Here is a 19,216-nt window from a genome sequence, read left to right as displayed (position 1 = left end):
CCACATATTTATTGGGCACATTCACTTTTCAATATGTCAAAAACTATTGGGTTTTCCTGCTAGTGACGCATTTTATTTGCTGACATGGCGTCGAGTTTCGTAGACCATTGGCTGTGGCGAGACAACGGTAGCGAGCTATATATCTGTGAGGCGAGTAGCGGCGTCCAGCTTTAGCGAGCGAGACAACGGTAGCCAGCTGTAGCGAGCTATATATCTGTGAGGCGAGTAGCGGCGTCCAGCTTTCGCGAGACCACCGTTAGCCATATATCTGTGAGGCTACAGCGGCAGCGAGCTTTAGCGAGACCCCCGTTAGCTATATATCTGTGAGGTGAGTAGCGGCGTCCAGCTTCCGCAACCATTTGCGAGGGTAGCTTCGTAGAGTTGCGGCGTCCAGCTTCCGCAACCATTTGAGAGGGTAGCTTCGTAGACCAACAATTGCAATGTTAGACATCGCCATATATCTGTGAGGCTACAGCGGCAGCGAGCTTTAGCGAGATCCCCGTTAGCTATATATCTCTGAGGCGAGTAGCGGCGTCCAGCTTCCGCAACCATTTGCGAAGGTAGCTTCGTAGACCAACAATTGCAATGTTAGACATCGGCAGTGGCGAGACAGCGACTTCAAGCTTCAACGACCATAAACTTGTAACACCCCCATTTCTTAAACTACATAAACTGTCGAAAATACAAATAATTTTTTTTTGAATACAAATGTAACTGCGGAAGCGAAAATAAAACTAAAAGAAAAGGAGAGTGCTACCGCCATGCTCAAATATTTCTCTATACCCAAACGCTAAGGCTAAATTTACAATTTACAATAAACAACTAAAAATATGTATTAGTACAAAAACAACTAACAATTCAAATGTCTAACTAATAAATGATATCTCTAGGTGGTTCACTCATTCTCATGTCCAATGCTCATGCAAGAGTTCCTGCAAAAACAATTAAAGAATAGAAAACAAAGAAACACACAAATTCAGCATTAAGCTTGTAAGATCTACTTCACCCCGTAAAACATTTTGCACATAGCATGTAACATATAGGAGAAGATAGTTTGCTTCTAGAATGACCCCTTAAATATTTTTATTCTCATCAATAATACCAAATCAATATTTCTCACAATAGGAATTTCAGGAACCTTTCAAACGTAATTTATTTTTCTCCAACATGGAGGAACACCAATTTCAACATATTGGGCAGGGTCTTGTTTCATCAAGCCCTAGTGAACAGTAATCACCATACTGAACACTACACAAAATCCCATTCAATCTCAAATAATGGGCAGGGTCTTAATTATTTAAGCCCTAGTGAACAGTAATAACTTTACTGAACACTACGCAGAAATCCCATTTAAACCAACCAAATATTGGGTAGGGTCTTATTCAATAAGCCCTAGTGAACAGTACTCACTCTACTGAACACTACGCAAAAATCCCATTTAAGTGGAGCAGAACTAATACCTTAAGTGTGCACACCCCCAATGGGTTTCCAAGCCCAATGGGTAGTAACTAGTCCTAGTAGTCAGGATACATTTCTACCGACTACTACTCAAACAGGGTAAATACCCTAGTGGTGGACTTCGCTAACGACTCCTCAAACTATAACAGGACCAAAAGTCCTAGTGAGACAGGATATGGTTCCACTGCTCACTCCTCAAAATAACAGAGAGTTTTTAGGCTCCCTAGTGAATCAGTATATTTCAACTATTCACTCCTTAATAAACTGGGTCACAGCCCAAGTATCCAGAATTCACAACAGGATACTACACAAGTCAACAAAACCTCTTTATTCTCCATATTTATAAAAATGATAACAGTAGTGATATTTCTCAAGCAAGCAACTTCTCAATATCTCAAATAAGAAACTAACAAAAATTTTCAGAAACTATGACCTGAATTGCAGAATTTACTGAGAAAAATCGGTAATGTATTTTCATATGAAATTTTCCAGATAAGTAGTACAAAGAGTCTAGACTACACACAAAAAGTTTCAAGCCAATCCAAGGCCTAGAAGTATTTTTCCCGAAATATTTCCCAACACATTTAACTGGCAGAATGCCTCAACTTTACGAAATTATTCTGGAAAAACCTAAACATATTTTTAATCAAAATTTTTTACAAACATCAATTACATCAAGTCTAGATTCTCCAAAAAAATTTTCAAGAAAAAATAAGTTTAGTAAGCATTTTTCACGAATTTTTCTTTCCAGATGCGCCAGTCAGAATTTTATCAGGCAATATTCAGATTGAGTACAATTTTTCCTTTTAAATCACCATATCACATATTAAGGGATTCCAGAACATCTAAACGCACATGTCTACTCACACAATATAATAAAATAACTTCCCACGTTAATTATCACAAATTCATTAAAATCATGAATCACATAAACAATTAGAAAAATCAATTTTTGATTTGGGGTAAAAGGATTTTAGTGAACATAAATCTTACCTGAAATCCGAAATCAACAAAACCCTTGAATTCCTACAATGAACAGACGACGATGACAGATGAAGATGACCAGGCCAATCGATAATTGAATCGTTGACAAATAGGATTAAGTTTTTTTTTCTCATTCGGCGCACCTAAAGAATTTATAAAATTCCGAATTGAATTGTCGGCTGATGATGATGAAGGGGAAGGGTTAATGAATCAGCTACTGATGAGGATGGGAACAATTAGACTAGTACTTAAACACTTAACTAATAACTTGTATTATAAATAATAATTCTAGTTGTAGGAGACTACAATACTTAAAAACTTAATATAATATTAATATACATATTAGCCTACTAGTACTTAACATATATACATATGTAACACATATATAAATAAATAATTATTAGCCATAATACACCGTTTAGAAATAAAAGAGTAGCAGTAGTAGACTAGTTTAAATAGTTTTGGGTCGACAACGACAGCGAGCTTTAGCGAGACCACCGTTAGCTACTACCCTCTATGATGCGAGACAACGGCTGCGAGCTTTGGTGAGACCACCGTTAGCTATATATCAGTGAGACGAGTAGCGGCATTGACGAGACAGCGACTTCAAGTTTCAACGACCATCTACGATGCGAGACAACGACAGCGAGCTTTAGCGAGACCACCGTTAGCTATATATTTGTGAGGCGAGTAGCGGCGTCCAGCTTTGGCATCCATCTGCGAGGGAAGAAGGTAATTTTCTGCTCAGTGTTTTACTTATTTTTGAAGTATAATTTCTTTTGTGAGTCCAAAACTGAACTTGGTTTCTTTATGTTGATGTATCTCCTGGAGGTATTATGGTTAATTTTCTGCATATTATGCCAGCATATGAAAATTTCCTCCAGTTTGAATAATTTTGTTACTCTATTTTTTTGCTTTTCATTGTTAAATAATTAATACAATGGATGAGTGACTTTGAAAATTATATTTTTTCATTTTGTATTGTTTCCCTCCAGGGGTGCAACCACCTATTAATTGCAGGAGGCTTTGCCACCCCCTACCCACCCACCAACCCCCAACCCCCAACCCCGAACCAAGCTGGACTTTTCATTATAATCATTACGCTTTCGTTCACCTTTTAAATTAATATTATAATGTTTTTTTTTGCCCCTATCACCAAACACTGTCATAATTGTGAATATAACCACAAAATTGTGTGTGTGTGTGTGTGTGTGTGTATAACCATAAAATTATTTTGTTCTCATAATATTATACTTCACATATAAATATAAACGGTTGACTAATTTGGTCCCAAGTTAATGGTGGACTAATATTATAAAATAGTGTAATACAATTCTTATTCTAATCGACACTATATATAAATACAAAATCCAAAACTTTAACTTCCAGCTAAATTCCTAAAAAATCTCTCTTTCTAATGAAAGGAATCTGCCCACTTTAATTCCCACACTACCGTCGTCTGCTGAGGATTGAACTATACTACCCACTGAACCATTGAGCTAAACTCGTGCGGGCTTAAAATTTCCTATTTTAATATTATAAAATAGTGTAATACGATTCCTATTATAATGAATATCTATATTATATATAAAAACAAAATCCTGATGTTTCACTTCCCGCCCGATTCCGAAAAAATCTCTCTTTCTAATAAAAATATATAGTTTTCTACTTTTCTATTCGTACTATAATTCTAGGTTAAAATTCGTATTCTAATATTATAAAATAGTTTAATGCAATTCCTATTCTAATATATACTATATATAAAAATAAAAACATGAACTTTAACCATGAGCTCGTATTAATTGTTACACATAATTAAGATGTCTAAATTTTACTAAGTCTCCGTATTTGGAAGTTAGTCCGCATGGGTAATGAGCGATGGACTGATGTGATGGAGTCAATAGTTTAATGGCAGAGTTATGCAATATGCGCCCCCAAACAAATAATGGGTTTTCCACCCACCTTTTTAAATGGAAGATTAGTGCAGACTTTTCTATGATTACGGATTATTTATAGTATTTGTGGCTAATTATTAACAAGCTTGTTTAGCTTAGTTGGTAGAGCGCAAGGTTTTTAACCTTGTGGTCGTGGGTTTGAGCCCTACGGTGGGTAGTTTTTAGCTGTTGCCGGTTGTTTTTCCTTTAAGTTTGTCTTTGATGTATCTATTACAATGATCTTAGCATGTGTGTCAACTTGTCAATATGTTCGAGTGGTTAAGGAGATAGGCTCGAAATCTATTGGGCTTTGCTTGCGCAAGTTCAAATCTTGTTGTTAATGTAAACTATTGGGCTTTCTTGTTGGTGACGCGTTTTATTCGCTAACATGGCTCTGTCAATAAGTCAAAAACTATTGGGCTTTCCTACTAGTGACGCGTTTTATTCGCTGACATGGCGTCGAGCTTCAGCGAGCTATATATCTGTGAGGCGAGTAGCGGCGTCCAGCTTTAGCGAGACCACTGTTAGCCATATATCTGTGAGGCTACAACGGCAGCGAGCTTTAGCGATACCCCCGTTAGCTATTGTTAGGAATATATTGTAAATTTTGATGAGGCGAATGTATTTTTGAAAAATCAAGTAGTCCCCAATTTTATTCTATTTGAGTCAGTTCTAGTCTACGGAGTATGGTGCACCTATATCATGCAACCCATGTACAAGTCTGGAAAATCATATTTTGATTTTCGATGTTAAGCGGGATTATAGTTTAACATAATTATGTTGCGGAGAAGTCACTAAGAACCATGCTAGAGGAGTTGGAAGAAACGCGTGTGAGCTAAGCCAAGTGATCCTTAGTTTGAATCTCAAGTGAAGCAATTTTTAAGCTTGCTTTGGAGACTAGCTTGGACCGTATGAGAGACTAACTCCACCGTATGAGAGACTAGCTTGGATCGTATGGGAGACTAGCTTGGACCGTATAACCGTATGAGAGACTAGCTTGGATCGTATGGGAGACTCAATGTATACTAAGACCGTATGGGAGACTAGCTTGGACCGTATAATCGTATGGGAGACTAGCTTGGAGAAGTATGAGAGACTAGCTCAATGTATACAAAACCGTATGGAGACTAGCTTGAAAAAGAGACTAGCTAAAATAGAGACTAGCTAAAAAGAGACTCTCTAAAATAGAGACTACCATGGAGACTAGCTTGAAAAAGAGACTGGCTAAAATAGAGACTAGCTAAAAAGAGACTCTCTAAAATAGAGACTAGCTAAGGAGAGACTAGCTAGAATGGAGACTAGCCAAGGAGAGACTAGCTAAGGTAAATGCACAAGTCTCACAGAAGCCATGCACCATGTGGAGAAACATACCAAGTATGGTGGACTAAGCTTGAAATTCGAAACAGAGCATCTCACCATGAACAACAGTGGAGTTTTTACAGGGGTTCCAGTATATTATTCTACAAGGATCATGAAGGAGAAAATATCTGATATATTTTCATCTGAACATCAAGTTTTTACGATGGAACCGGAGACGCTCGAAGAAGGCTGATTTGCGGAGAAGTTATTTTATACTCAAGCAAGAATCAGCAGATAAATTATTTGATCAACTTGACATGTCAGAGCATTTATGAAGGAAAAGAAAATCAAGCACGCCGCGCCGATCTTTTTCAAATTATGGAGGCTACAAAATTCAAGACACGGCAACGGGCAAATTATTCAAATCATCTGACAAAAAGGAGAAATGACATCTACCTACAATTGCAGATCAAGTTGACAAAATTATCAGATCAACTACAATTCAAAATGGACGATCAAGATCGAAAGTTGATCAACGGGCAAATAGCTTTTCACTAGCTATAAATTGTCCAAGCAGACTTGAAGACAAGCAGAGATTGAATGACTTGAATCACGAACAAGAGCAGTATACAAACTCAAAAAATATCCAATCAATCATCAAGTCATGTATTGAGCTATACACGATAAAATTCAAGTCTGAGTGAGAGAGAAATTTTATTTCTTTGTAATATTCTCTACTGAGTGTAGAAAGAGGGCGGAGTAACTAGAGAGAGTGAAAAACCCTGGTTGAGTGTAGCTTTGTGCGTAGCACTCGTGGTGAAGGGCAGAGTAACAAGAGGAGCTTGTGAAAACCCTTGGAGGACGTAGCTTTGTGCGTAGTTCTCGTGGTGTAGGAGTACAGCTTGGTGCGAAGTACTCGGGGAGGCGGAGTAACAAGAGGAGCTTGCGAAAAACCTTGGAGGAGTGTAGCTTTGTGCGAAGCACTCGGAGAAGTGTCGTTGGGCACTTATTCACTATTGTATCTGGGTGATCGAAGAATAGTGAATTTCCTCCTTGAAGTGAAAGGAGAAGAGTGGACTAGGAGGATTACACCACCTCTGAACCACTATAAATCTCTCTCTCTATTTACTTACTGCTCATATATTTTGTGCATGCTTATTCTAACTGCGAACTAACCCAATTACGATTTATCGCGTATCTTTATCTGTCTGGGTTTGATAGTTCCCACGTTTGCATGCGAGCCAAACTTTACGTACATCATCCTTGAACCATATCAATTGTTTCTAACGTGTTGCATGTTTAGAATATCTCTTTGAGCACCGCACTAATTAAGCATAACACTTTACCGTCACTTATTCCGCTGCACACTCTAAGTTGCTTATCTTGTTAATGCTTGTTACTTAGAGTTGAAATTACCAAAGTGTTATTTGCCTTGTGTGTTTTGCGAAAGAATTCGAAAAGTTAGAGAAGTCTATTCACCCCCCCCCCCCTTCTAGACTTCTCGCCACCCTTTCGGGACCAACAGTTATATATCTGTGAGGCAAGTAGCGGCGTCTAGCTTCGGCAACCATCTGCGAGGGGAGCTTCGTAGACCAATTGCAATGTTTGACATCGGCAGTGGCGAGAGAGCGACTTCAAGCTTCAGCGACCATCTACGATGTGAGACAACGGCAGCGAGCTTTAGCGAGACCACCATTAGCTATATATCAGTGAGGCGAGTAGTGACAGTGGCGAGACAGCGATTTCAAGCTCCAACGATCATCTACGATGCGAGACAAGGACATCGAGCTTTAGCGAGACCACCGTTAGCTATATATCTGTGAGGCGAGTAGCGGCGTCAAGCTTTGGGACCCATCTGCGAGGGAAGAAGGTAATTAATAACTTATTTTTGAAGTATAACTTCTTTTGTGAGTCCAAAACTGAACTTGTTTTCTTTATGTTGATGTATCTCCTGGAGGTATTATGGTTAATTTTCTGCATATTATGCCAGCATATGAAAATTTCCTCCAGTTTGAATAATTTTTTTTACACTATTCTTTTGCTTTTCACTGTTAAATAATTAATACAATGGATGAGTGACTTTGAAAATTATAATTCTTCATTTTGTATTGTTTCCCTCCAGGGGTGCAACCACCTATAAATTGCAGGAGGCTTTGCCACCCCCCTACCAACCCACCAACCCCCAACCCCAACCCCTAACCAAGCTGGACTTTTCATTATAATCATTAGGCTTTCGTTCACCTGTTAAATTAATATTATAATGTTTTTATTTTGCCCCCCTCAGCAAGCATTGTCATAATTGTGAATATAACCATAAAATTGTGTGTGTGTGTGTGTGTGTGTGTGTGTGTATAACCATAAAATTAGTTTGTTCTCATATTATTATACTTCACGTATAAATATGAATGGTTGACTAATTTGGTCTGAAGTTAACGGTGGACTAATATTATAAAATAGTGTAATACAATTCCTATTCTAATCTACACTACATATAAAAACAAAATCCAAAACTTTAACTTCCTGCCAAATTCCTAAAAAAATATCCCTTTCTAATAAAAGGAATCTGCCCACTTTGGACATAATTCCCACACTACTGCCGTCTGAGGATTGAACCTTTGTTTTTTCTCCCAAATATTACGCACTGAACCATTGAGCTAAACTCGTGCGGGCTTAAAAATTCCTATTTTAATATTATAAAATAGTGTATACGATTCCTATTATAATCTATATCTAAATTATATATAAAAAGAAAAATCCTGATCTTTCACTTCCCCACGATTCCGAAAAAATCTCTCTTTCTAATAAAAATATATTGTTTTCTACTTTTCTTTTCCTACTATAATTCTAGGTTAAAATTCGTATTCTAATATTATAAAATTGTTTAATACAATTCCTATTCTAGTCTGTATTATATATAAAAACAAAATCCTGAACTTTAACCATGAGCTCGTATTAATTGTTACTCATAATTAAGATGTCTAAATTTTACTAAGTCTCCGTGCGTGGAAATCAGTCCGCATGGGTAATGAGCGATGGACTAATGTGATGGAGTTAATAGTTTAATGGCAGACTTATGCAATACGAGCCCCCAAACAAATAATGGGTTTTCCACTCACCTTTTTAAATGGAAGATTAGTGTAGACTTTTCTATGATTACGGATTATTTATAGTATTTGTGGATAATTATCAACAAGCTCCTCTAGCTTAGTTGGTAGTGCGCAAGGCTCTTAACCTTGTGGTCGTGGGTCCAAACCCCATTGTGGGTGGTTTTTTGCTGTTGCCGGTTATTTTTCCTTTCAGTTTGTCTTTGATGTATCTATTACAATGATCATAGCATGAGTGTCAACTTTTCAATATGTCCGAGTGGTTAAGGAGATAGAATCGAAATCTATTGGGCTTTGCCTGCGCATGTTCGAAAACTATTTGGTGATGCATTTTATTGGTTGTTATGGCGTTGAGCTTACAATGGCAGCCAACTTTAGCGAGCTATATATCTGTGAAGCGAGTAGCGGCGTCCAGCTTTAGCGAGACCCCCGCTAGCCATATATATGTATGGCTACAACGGCAGCGAGCTTTAGCGAGACCCCCATTAGCTATATATGCAAGTAGCGGCGTCCAGCTTCGTCAACCATCTGCGAGGGGAGCTTCGTAGACCAATTGCAATGTTAGACATCGTCAGTGGCGAGACAGCGACTTCAAGCTTCAACGACCATCTACGATGCAATGTTAGACATCGTCAGTGACGAGACAGCGACTTCAAGCTTCAACGACCATCTACGATGCGAGACAACAGTAGCGAGCTTTAGCTAGACCACCGTTAGCTATATATCTGTGAGGCGATTAGCGGCGTCCAGCTTTGGCAACCATCTGCGAGGGAAGAAGGTAATTTTCTGCTCAGTGTTTTACTTATTTTTGAAGTATAACTTCTTTTGTGAGTAAAAAACTGAACTTGGTTTCTTTATGTTGATGTATCTCCTGGAGGTATTATGGTTAATTTTCTGCATATTATGGCAGCATATGAAAATTTCCTCCAGTTTGAATAAATTTTTTTACACTATTCTTTTTCTTTTCATTGTTAAATAATTAATACAATGGATGAGTGACTTTGAAAATTATAATTCTTCATTTTGTATTGTTTCCCTCCAGGGGTGCAACCACCTATAAATTGCAGGAGGCTTTGCCACCCCCTACCCACCCACCAACCCCCAACCCCCAACCCCTAACCAAGCTGGACTTTTCATTATAATTATTAGGCTTTCGTTCACCTGTTTAATTAATATTATAATGTTTTTTTTGCCCCCCTCACCAAACATTGTCATAATTGTGAATATAACCATAAATTTGTGTGTGTGTGTGTGTATAACCATAAAATTATTTTGTTCACATAATATTATACTTCACGTATAAATATAAACGGTTGACTAATTTGGTCTCAAGTTAACGGTGGACTAATATTATAAATTAGTGTTGTACAATTCCTATTCTAATCTACACTACATATAAAAACAAAATTCAAAACTTTAACTTCCGGCCAAATTCCTAAAAAAATCGCTCTTTCTAATAAAAGGAATCTGCCCACTTTGGACATTATTCCCACACTACTGCCGTGTGAGGATTGAACCCTAGTCTTTTCTCCCAAATATTACCCACTGAACCATTGAGCTAAAATCATGCGGGCTTAAAAATTTCTAGTTTAATATTATAAAATAGTGTAATACGATTCCTATTATAATCTATATCTATATTATATATAAAAACAAAATCCTGATCTTTCACTTCCCGCCCGTTTCCGAAAAAATCTCTCTTTCTAATAAAAATATATTGTTTTCTACTTTTCTATTCGTACTATAATTCTAGGTTAAAATTCGTATTCTAATTTTATAAAATTGTTTAATACAATTCCTATTCTAATCTATACTATATATAAAAAAAAAATCCTGAACTTTAACCATGAGCTCGTATTAATTGTTACTCATAATTAAGATGTCTAAATTTTACTAAGTCTCCGTGTTTGGAAGTCAGTCCGCATGGGTAATGAGTGATGGACTGATGTGATGGAGCCAATAGTTTAATGGCAGACTTATGCAATACGCGCCCCCAAAACAAATAATGGGTTTTCCACTCACCTTTTTATATGGAAGAGTACAGTAGACTTTTCTATGATTACGGATTATTTTTAGTATTTGTGGCTAATTATCAACAAGCCCGTTTAGCTTAGTTGGTAGAGTGCAAGGCTCTTAACTTTGTGATTGTGTGTTCGAGCCCCACGATGGGTAGTTTTTTGCTGTTGCCGGTTGTTTTTCTTTTCAGTTTGTCTTTGATGTGTCTATTACAATGATCTTAACATGAGTGCCAACTTGTCAATATGTCCGAGTGGTTAAGGAGATGGACTCGAAATCTATTGGGCTTTGCCTGTGCAGGTTCGAATCCTACTGTTGACATATATTTATGTTGTCACTCGTCAATATGTCAAAAACTATTTGGCTTTCCTGTTGACGCTTTTTATTTGCTGACATGGCGTCGAGCTTCGTAGACCATCACCTCTGGCGAGACAACGGCAGCCAGCTTTAGCGAGCTATATATCTGTGAGGCGAATAGCGGCGTCCAGCTTTAGCAAGACCACCGTTAGCCATATATCTGTGAGGCTACAACGGCAGCGAGCTTTAGTGAGACCACCGTTTGCTATATATCTGTAGGCGAGTCGAGTAGCGGCAACCATAGCGAGCTATATATTTGTGAGGCGAGTAGCGGCGTCCAGCTTTAGCGAGACCACCGTTAGCCATATATCTTTGAGGCTACAACGGCAGCGAGCTTTAGTGAGACCACCGTTAGCTATATATTTGTGAGGCGAGTCGAGTAGCGGCAACCATCTGCGAGGGGAGCTTCGTAGTCCAATTGCAATGTTAGACATCGGCAGTGGCGAGACAGCGATTTCAGGCTTCAACGACCATCTACGATAGGACTCTATTATCCATATTAGACTAGGAATCTAGCATCTCTATATATTCGCTCCTTGTACTCTTTGACATTATCATTGAATACAACACAATTATATTCTCATCTGGTATCAGTTAGCCAGGGTTTTCTTTTCCAATATCCGTGTTCCTCACTTCGTAGCAATAGCCGATGGCATCAATCCAAGATACATCGTATCAGAAGCGGTTCGGTCAACGACGTGACGTTGATGATCCGTGTCAAATTTGTAACGGTTTCGGGCACACGGGAGCCAATTGTGTTTGGCGTTATGATGATCCGTGTCAAATTTGTGACCGTTTTGGTCACACGGGAGCCAATTGTTTTTGGCGCTATGATGATCCGTGTCAAATTTGTGACCGTTTTGGTCACACGGGAGCTAACTGTTTTCGGCGTTATTCAGGGGCTCCGGGTTTTCAGGCTAATGTGGCCGTCTCTGGTGATAATGGTGATTCCAACGGTCCTCATCAGTGGTTCCCGACACTGGTGCTACAAATCATGCAACGCCTGATTCTTCTTTGATGACTTCTGCGACAAGTTATGATGGCCCGGAGACTCTGCGAGTCGGCAATGGTACAGGTTTGCCTATTGTTATTGTTGGTTCTGCTTTGTTAGCCACTGATTCTATGTCTTTTAAGTTACATGATGTTTTGCATGTCCCTGGTCTCTCTTCTTCTCTATTATCTGTCCAGCGTTTTGCAAAGGACAATAATGTTTTCTTTGAGTTCCACCCTCTTTGTTTCCATGTGAAAGACATTTTGACCAAGTAGGTTCTTTTTAAGGGACATGCGTCTGGGGGTCTCTACACATGGCCTGCGTCTTCTGCTTCCCCTGCTGCATTTGTTGCTGCACGGTCCTCTTACGTTTGGCACATGCGGTTGGGGCATCCTCATTCTCGAGTCTTACGTAAAATTTTAGCTTCTTCGTCTGTTGGTACATTTAATTCTAGTGATCTTCCCAATGTCTGTTCCTCTTGTCAATTAGGAAAATCTTCTCGTTTTCCTTTGTCTCGTGTTGAAACTACTAGTATGCATCCTTTGGAATTAATTTATTCAGATATTTGGGGCCCTGTGCCATTACTTTCTGTGTCTGGCTTTAAATATTTTGTGTTGTTTGTGGATGATTACATTCGTTATATGTGGTATTATCCCATGCATGCGAAATCTGATTTGTATGCTATATTTGATAAGTTTCGGTCACTAGTTGAACGTTTCTTTTCTGGCAAGATTATTTGTTTTCAATCTGATTTAGGGGGAGAATATAAAAAGCTTGGTTCCACTCTTGCGTGCTTAGGTATTCGTCACAGGCAATCATGTGCGTATACTCATGAACAAAATGGCAGGGTAGAACGTAAGCATAGGCATGTTGTTGAAAAGGGACTAGCATTAATGGCTCAATCCTCTGTTCCGTCTCGTTTTTGGGATTATGCTTTTGAAACTGCAGTTTATCTAATCAATAAAATGCCCACTCCTCATTATCTTTTGCATCGGTCTCCTCCATCTTATTCATATCTGCGTGTTTTTGGGTGTTTATGCTTTCCAAATCTGCGTCCCTATAATCGCAACAAACTACAGTTTCGCTCATCCCCTTGTGTCTTTCTAGGATATCCTCCATCTTTTCGTGGCTATCGTTGTTTAGACACTAACACTAACAAGGTTTTTATCTGTCGCCATGTGCGATTGAATGAGGCTGTCTTTCCTTTTGTTGCTTCTGTGGATTCGCAGGTTCCAAAACCACGCCCGGAGCCGTGGGGTGTTGCACCAATTGTTTCTGGTGGTGATCCAACTATTGTCATGGCTCGTGACCCTCCTGCCGTGCCCATAGCAGCTTCTGACCACCACCGCCAGCAGCCTGCTACTGCCGAGCCCGTGACCGAGTCTGAGCGAACAGTCAAGGACCAGCCGGCTCCTCGGTCAAGAGGCCGGCCTCGTGGTCGGTCTCGTCACGCGCCCTCACCCGTTCGCTCTCATGGAATAAATACGAGAAGTTCGGGACCAAATGATCATGTTGCTTTATCTGCTGCTGCTGTTATCCTGAACCTACATGTTTTACTCAAGCGGTTAAATTTCCTGAATGGCGGGATGCAATGGATTTGCAATTTAATGCCTTGGTGCACAACAGTACATGGAGGCTTGTTCCCTTTAAATCAGGTATGAATGTAGTTAGATGTAAGTGGGTGTTTAGAACCAAGAGAAAGGCTGATGGTTCGATTGAGCGTTACAAGGCTCGGTTAGTTGCCAAGGGATTCAATCAAATTGCCGGCGAGGATTTCTTTGAGACCTTTAGTCCCGTTGTTAAACCGACTACGGTACGTCTTCTTTTATCTTTAGCTATTTCTCGTGGATGGACTATTCGATAGTTGGACATACACAATGCTTTTCTAAATGGCAATCTCGCTGAGACGGTTTGTATGCGCCAGCCCCCTGGTTATGAAGACAAAACGATGCCCGGGCACGTTTGTCTCCTTCAACGTTCTTTATATGGGCTTAAGCAAGCTCCCCGTGCTTGGTTCACTCGTTTGCATGATTTTCTGGTTTCTGCTGGTTTCTCACCTTCCAAGACGGATGTCTCTCTATTTATATATTCACATGGCAATACTCGTTTATATTTTCTGGTTTATGTGGATGATATTTTGGTTATGGGATCTGATCCGGCTCATGTGACTGCTCTTATTGACAAGTTGGCTCTTGAGTTTAAAGTTCGTGATATGGGTGTGCCCTCGTTCTTTTTGGGTATTGAGACCATTCCGTTGTCTGATGGCATGCTTCTGTCTCAACAACGGTACATGAAGGATATTCTAAAACGAGCAGGTATGGTTGATTGCAAGCCCGTGGCTACTCCGGTTTCAACCACGAATGCCGAGACTGATGCCGTGGTACCATACTCTGATCCCACTCAGTATCGCAGCTTTGCAGGTGCTCTGCAATATCTTATGGTAACTCGGCCTGATCTTTCCTATGCAGTCAATCGTTTATGTCAACACATGCACTCTCCCTCTACTGCGGATTGGATGGCTCTCAAGAGGGTGTTACGGTATGTAAATGGGACACAACATCTTGGTCTTAAGATTACGTCTTCTCCTTCTCTAGATATTCATGCATATTCTGATTCGGATTGGGCTGGCAATCCTGATGATCGCAAATCTACTAGTGGTTTTGCTGTATTTTTGGGGACCAATCTTGTCTCATGGGTTTGTCGAAAACAACGTACTGTGGCTTGTTCATCAACTGAGGCTGAATACAAAGGACTGGCTGATGTCTCTGCAGAGGTTACTTGGCTCGTCTCTCTAATGAAGGAAATCGGGTTTGCGCCACCTTCTGTGCCCAAACTCTGGTGTGACAATCTGGGAGCTACTTATCTGTGTGCTAATCCGGTGTTTCATGCTCGCACCAAGCACATTGAGATCGACTACCACTTTGTTCGTGATAAAGTCACGAAAAAGGAATTACAAGTCAATTTTATTTCTACCAAAGATCAGGTAGCGGATATTTTTACTATGTCTCTTTCGTCTGTACGTTTTAATTTACTCCGTTGCAAGCTCAATGTTTTGGCTGACCAACCTTGTGCTTGAGAGGGAGTATTAGGAGTATAAGGACTCTGTTATCCATATTAGATTAGGACTATATTATTCGTGTTAGACTAGGATTCTATCTAACATCTCTATATATTCGCTCCCTGTACTCTTAGACATTACCAATGAATACAACACAATTATTTTTTAAGCATAACTTCTTTTGTGAGTCTAAAACTGAACTTGGTTTCTTTATGTTGATGTATCTCCTGGAGGTATTATGGTTAATTTTCTGCATATTATGCCAGCATATGAAAATTTCCTCTAGTTTAAATAATTTTTTTTACACTATTCTTTTGCTTTCATTGTTAAATAATTAATACAATGGATGAGTGACTTTGAAAATTATAATTCTTCATTTTGTATTGTCTCCCTCCAGGGGTGCAACCACCTATTAATTGCAGGAGGCTTTGCCACCCCCCTACCCACCCACCCACCAACCCCGAACCCCCAACCCCTAACCAAGTTGGACTTTTCATTATAATCATTAGGCTTTCGTTCACCTGTTAAATTAATATTATAATGTTTTTTTTGCCCCCCTCACCAAGCATTGTCATAATTGCGATTATAACCATAAAATTGTGTGTGTGTGTGTGTGTGTGTGTGTGTGTGTGTGTGTGTATAACCATAAAATTTTTTTGTTCTCATAATATTATACTTCACGTATAAATATAAACGGTTGACTAATTTGGTCTCAAGTTAACGGTGGACTAATATTATAAAATAGTGTAATAAAATTCCTATTCTAATCTACACTACATATAAAAACAAAATTCAAAACTTTAACTTCCGGCCAAATTCCTAAAAAAATCTCTCTTTCTAATAAAAGGAATATGCTCACTTTGGACATAATTTCCACACTACCGCAGTCTGAGGTTTGACCCTTGGTCTTTTCTCCCAAATATTACCCACTGAACCATTGAGCTAAACTCGTGCAGGCTTAAAAATTTCTGTTTAAATATTACAAAATAGTGTAATACGATTCCTATTATATTCTATAGCTATATTATATACAAAAACAAAATCCTGATCTTTCACTTCCCGCCCTATTCCGAAAAAATCTCTCTTTCTAATAAAAATATATTGTTTTCTACTTTTATATTTGTACTATAATTCTAGGTTAAAATTTGTATTCTAATATTATAAATTTGTTTAATACAATTCCTATTATAATCTATACTATATATAAAAGCAATATCCTGAAATTGATCCATGAGCTCGTATTAATTGTGACTCATAATTAAGATGTCTAAATTTTACTAAGTCTCTGTGTTTGGAAGTCAATCCGCATGGGTAATGAGCTATAACACCCCCCAAAACACGACCTATATAAAAGGCCTTAACACCTGCAGATCAAACAACAAAACTAGCACTCCGGATGAAGTTAAAGTGAAAACTGGATAAAAGAAATCCAAACGGGGTGTTATGCCACGTCTACCAAACACGGTAAACGCTACGGCGATCAATCTGCAAGTGTATACATCTATCCCAAAGACATCAGTCTAAAACTACATTGGCGCACAGGCCACAAAACATGGATAAAGGTACTAAGCTACCAGGCATTAGACATCGCGCTCGTCTAAACATCACCTGAAAGATACAAAGATAAACATTGGGACGACGCCCGGTCAGCGAATAATGCTGGTAACCCACCAATACATGTGAAATATCATACATAGATAGATATAAGTTGTAAATCCATTTTCGAAACGGAATACATAAGTATATACCGAGTTCTAGACATACGAAACATCAAGAAGACGCTCAAATAGTTCCACAAAAGAACAACGGGAAGTCAAAAGACCAAATACCGAGTCAAACGAATCACGGGGAACAAATCCCAATCCAACTCCATTGTGTTCCCCGCGGGTGGACCCACGGGTAGGCTCCCACCTGTGGTTCTGTCCGCGGGTACACTACCCACTGGCTTTTGTTCCCCGCGGGTGGCCGGCGGGTGGAGCTCGACCCATTGTTCAGCCCGCGGGTACATACACCTGTGCAAAATAATCCCTTCGGGGATTTTCTTCTCCAAACACCAATTCAAGTCCAAAACATGCCAAATCTCACCAAACACAACAAAATGACTTGAATCATGGAAAATGCCAAGCAATGGCACAAAGGAACCCTAAACACAAGCTCTAAATATGCAATATCACAAGACAAATGCATAAACCCTCACATTTCATAACAAAACACATGTAGAATCCAAGAAATCACCTATAGGTAAGCAAAATAGGTTTTGTAGAGCATGGGTTATATCTTGTAGACCAAAAGACGTCACTTTACACCACAACAAGCTCCCCACAATGCTTACTTTCCAAACCCACTTCATGATTAAACCAAAAGATCATAAAAATCCTACCTTTAAGAAAAACGCAACTAAGATGAAACCAAAAACACAAGATGGACTTAGATCTTACCCTCCTAGATGCCCAAATAGGTGAATGGTTGAATCTTGGAAGCTGTTAGGAATAAAGTGTAATGGTTTTGATATGCCAAATTTGTATTTGTAGATCCCCCAATTTTATTTATAGGTCTAGTAGAGTCTTAAGACCATGATCGGGAAATTATTTAAATTGAAAAGAGAAAAACAGAGGAAGATGCAAGAAGAAGATATAAAGCCTAAAATCAAGAATTTGTCTGGTGAAAATGACAAATTGAAGAAGAAGATGAATGATATGAAATCACGTCAATGCTACTCAAAGAAGATATCCCAGAAGAATTTTCGTGAAGAAAATTAATATTGGAAGAATGCATGAATTTGACTTGGAGATCAAGCATCTATGGAAAGAAAGGAGTACATCAAATGTGATTGGAGATATAATCAAAAGCTGTACAGACGAAGTGGATGATGCTTGATATATTATGCGAAATGGCTCAAGTTTGAAACTCACCATTAACAATTTTACAAGGTAAAATTTGAGAAGCCAAATTAAATTAATCTGATGGAGTTGGGCGCTAGTTTAAGCTTTGGGCGCCGATTACAAGTGAAAATTGGGAAGCGCCGATTACAAGTGAAAATTGGGTGGCAATTGCACTTGGGAGCCGATTTCATAGCAATTGAAATTGGGAGCTAGTTCGAAGCAATTGAATTTAGGAGCCAGTTTCAGAGAAATTGAAATCAGTTGAAATTGGGAGCAAGTTTCACATGGGAATCAATTCAAGATGGGAGCCAATTGAAGTTGTAGTACCAAGTTTCACATGGGAATCAATTCAAGATGGGAGCCAATTGAAGTTGTAGTATGGGATGCAATTTCAAGTTGTGGACCGATTCAATTCAAGATGGGAGCCAATTGAAGTTGTAGTATGGGATGCAATTTCAAGTTGTGGAGATCAAATTGAATTGAGATGAAATTCAATACCATGAGAAGTCTGGGAGCCAATTTCGAAGTCAAAGTCAACAATTCAAATTGGGAAGTAATTGAAAGCACAAGGAGCAGTTTGGGAGCCAATTGCAAGTCAAAGTCAATTTGGAGCCAATTACAATGGAGAAATTCAAATTGGGTGCCAATTACAAGCCAATTGAAATTGGGTGTCAATTACAAAGGAGAAATTCAAATTGGGTGGAAGTTCAAAGCCAGTTTGAAGTCTGAGAACACCCAGACGTGAGAATAAAGAAGATGAAGATGAACTTACAGTGAAAATATTCTCACAAGGAAAAATACTAGTTTAACTAGTATGAGATTAAATTAATGAATATTTTTAAATCCCAAAGATACAAGGACCACTTCAGAGTTGATCAGAGAAGCCATTCTACACCAAAACAGAGACCCAGATATTCCCACTCAACGTTAAACCAGAGAAATATCATATGAAGTTTGAGAACCCATTTACATGGAGATGAAGCTCTAACAACGGCTAGCTTATGCTTTCTGACATATTTGCAGAAGATAAGATAAGATCTCTGACAAAAAGATACAAGATTTCAAAAATGAGAGTGTCTCTTTCCAACGGACAGATTCTCATTACCAGCTATAAAATGATGAAGATATGAAGA

At 38.8% G+C, this 19,216-nt stretch overlaps 1 non-coding gene across 1 annotated transcript; it reads left to right on the top strand.

The window, feature by feature from the left end:
• Window positions 1-11,034: 11,034 nt before the first annotated feature.
• On the top strand, window positions 11,035-11,116 carry TRNAS-CGA. Its single transcript has one exon. It is a non-coding gene; the product is annotated as a tRNA-Ser (tRNA).
• The last annotated feature ends 8,100 nt before the right edge of the window (window positions 11,117-19,216 follow it).

This window comes from Ipomoea nil, unplaced genomic scaffold (assembly GCF_001879475.1).
Source record: "Ipomoea nil cultivar Tokyo-kokei standard unplaced genomic scaffold, Asagao_1.1 scaffold1250, whole genome shotgun sequence".
In the NCBI taxonomy this organism is placed as follows: Eukaryota; Viridiplantae; Streptophyta; class Magnoliopsida; order Solanales; family Convolvulaceae; genus Ipomoea; species Ipomoea nil.
The sequence above is the reverse complement of the archived record's forward strand: the minus strand, read 5'-3'. Positions and strand labels throughout refer to the sequence as shown.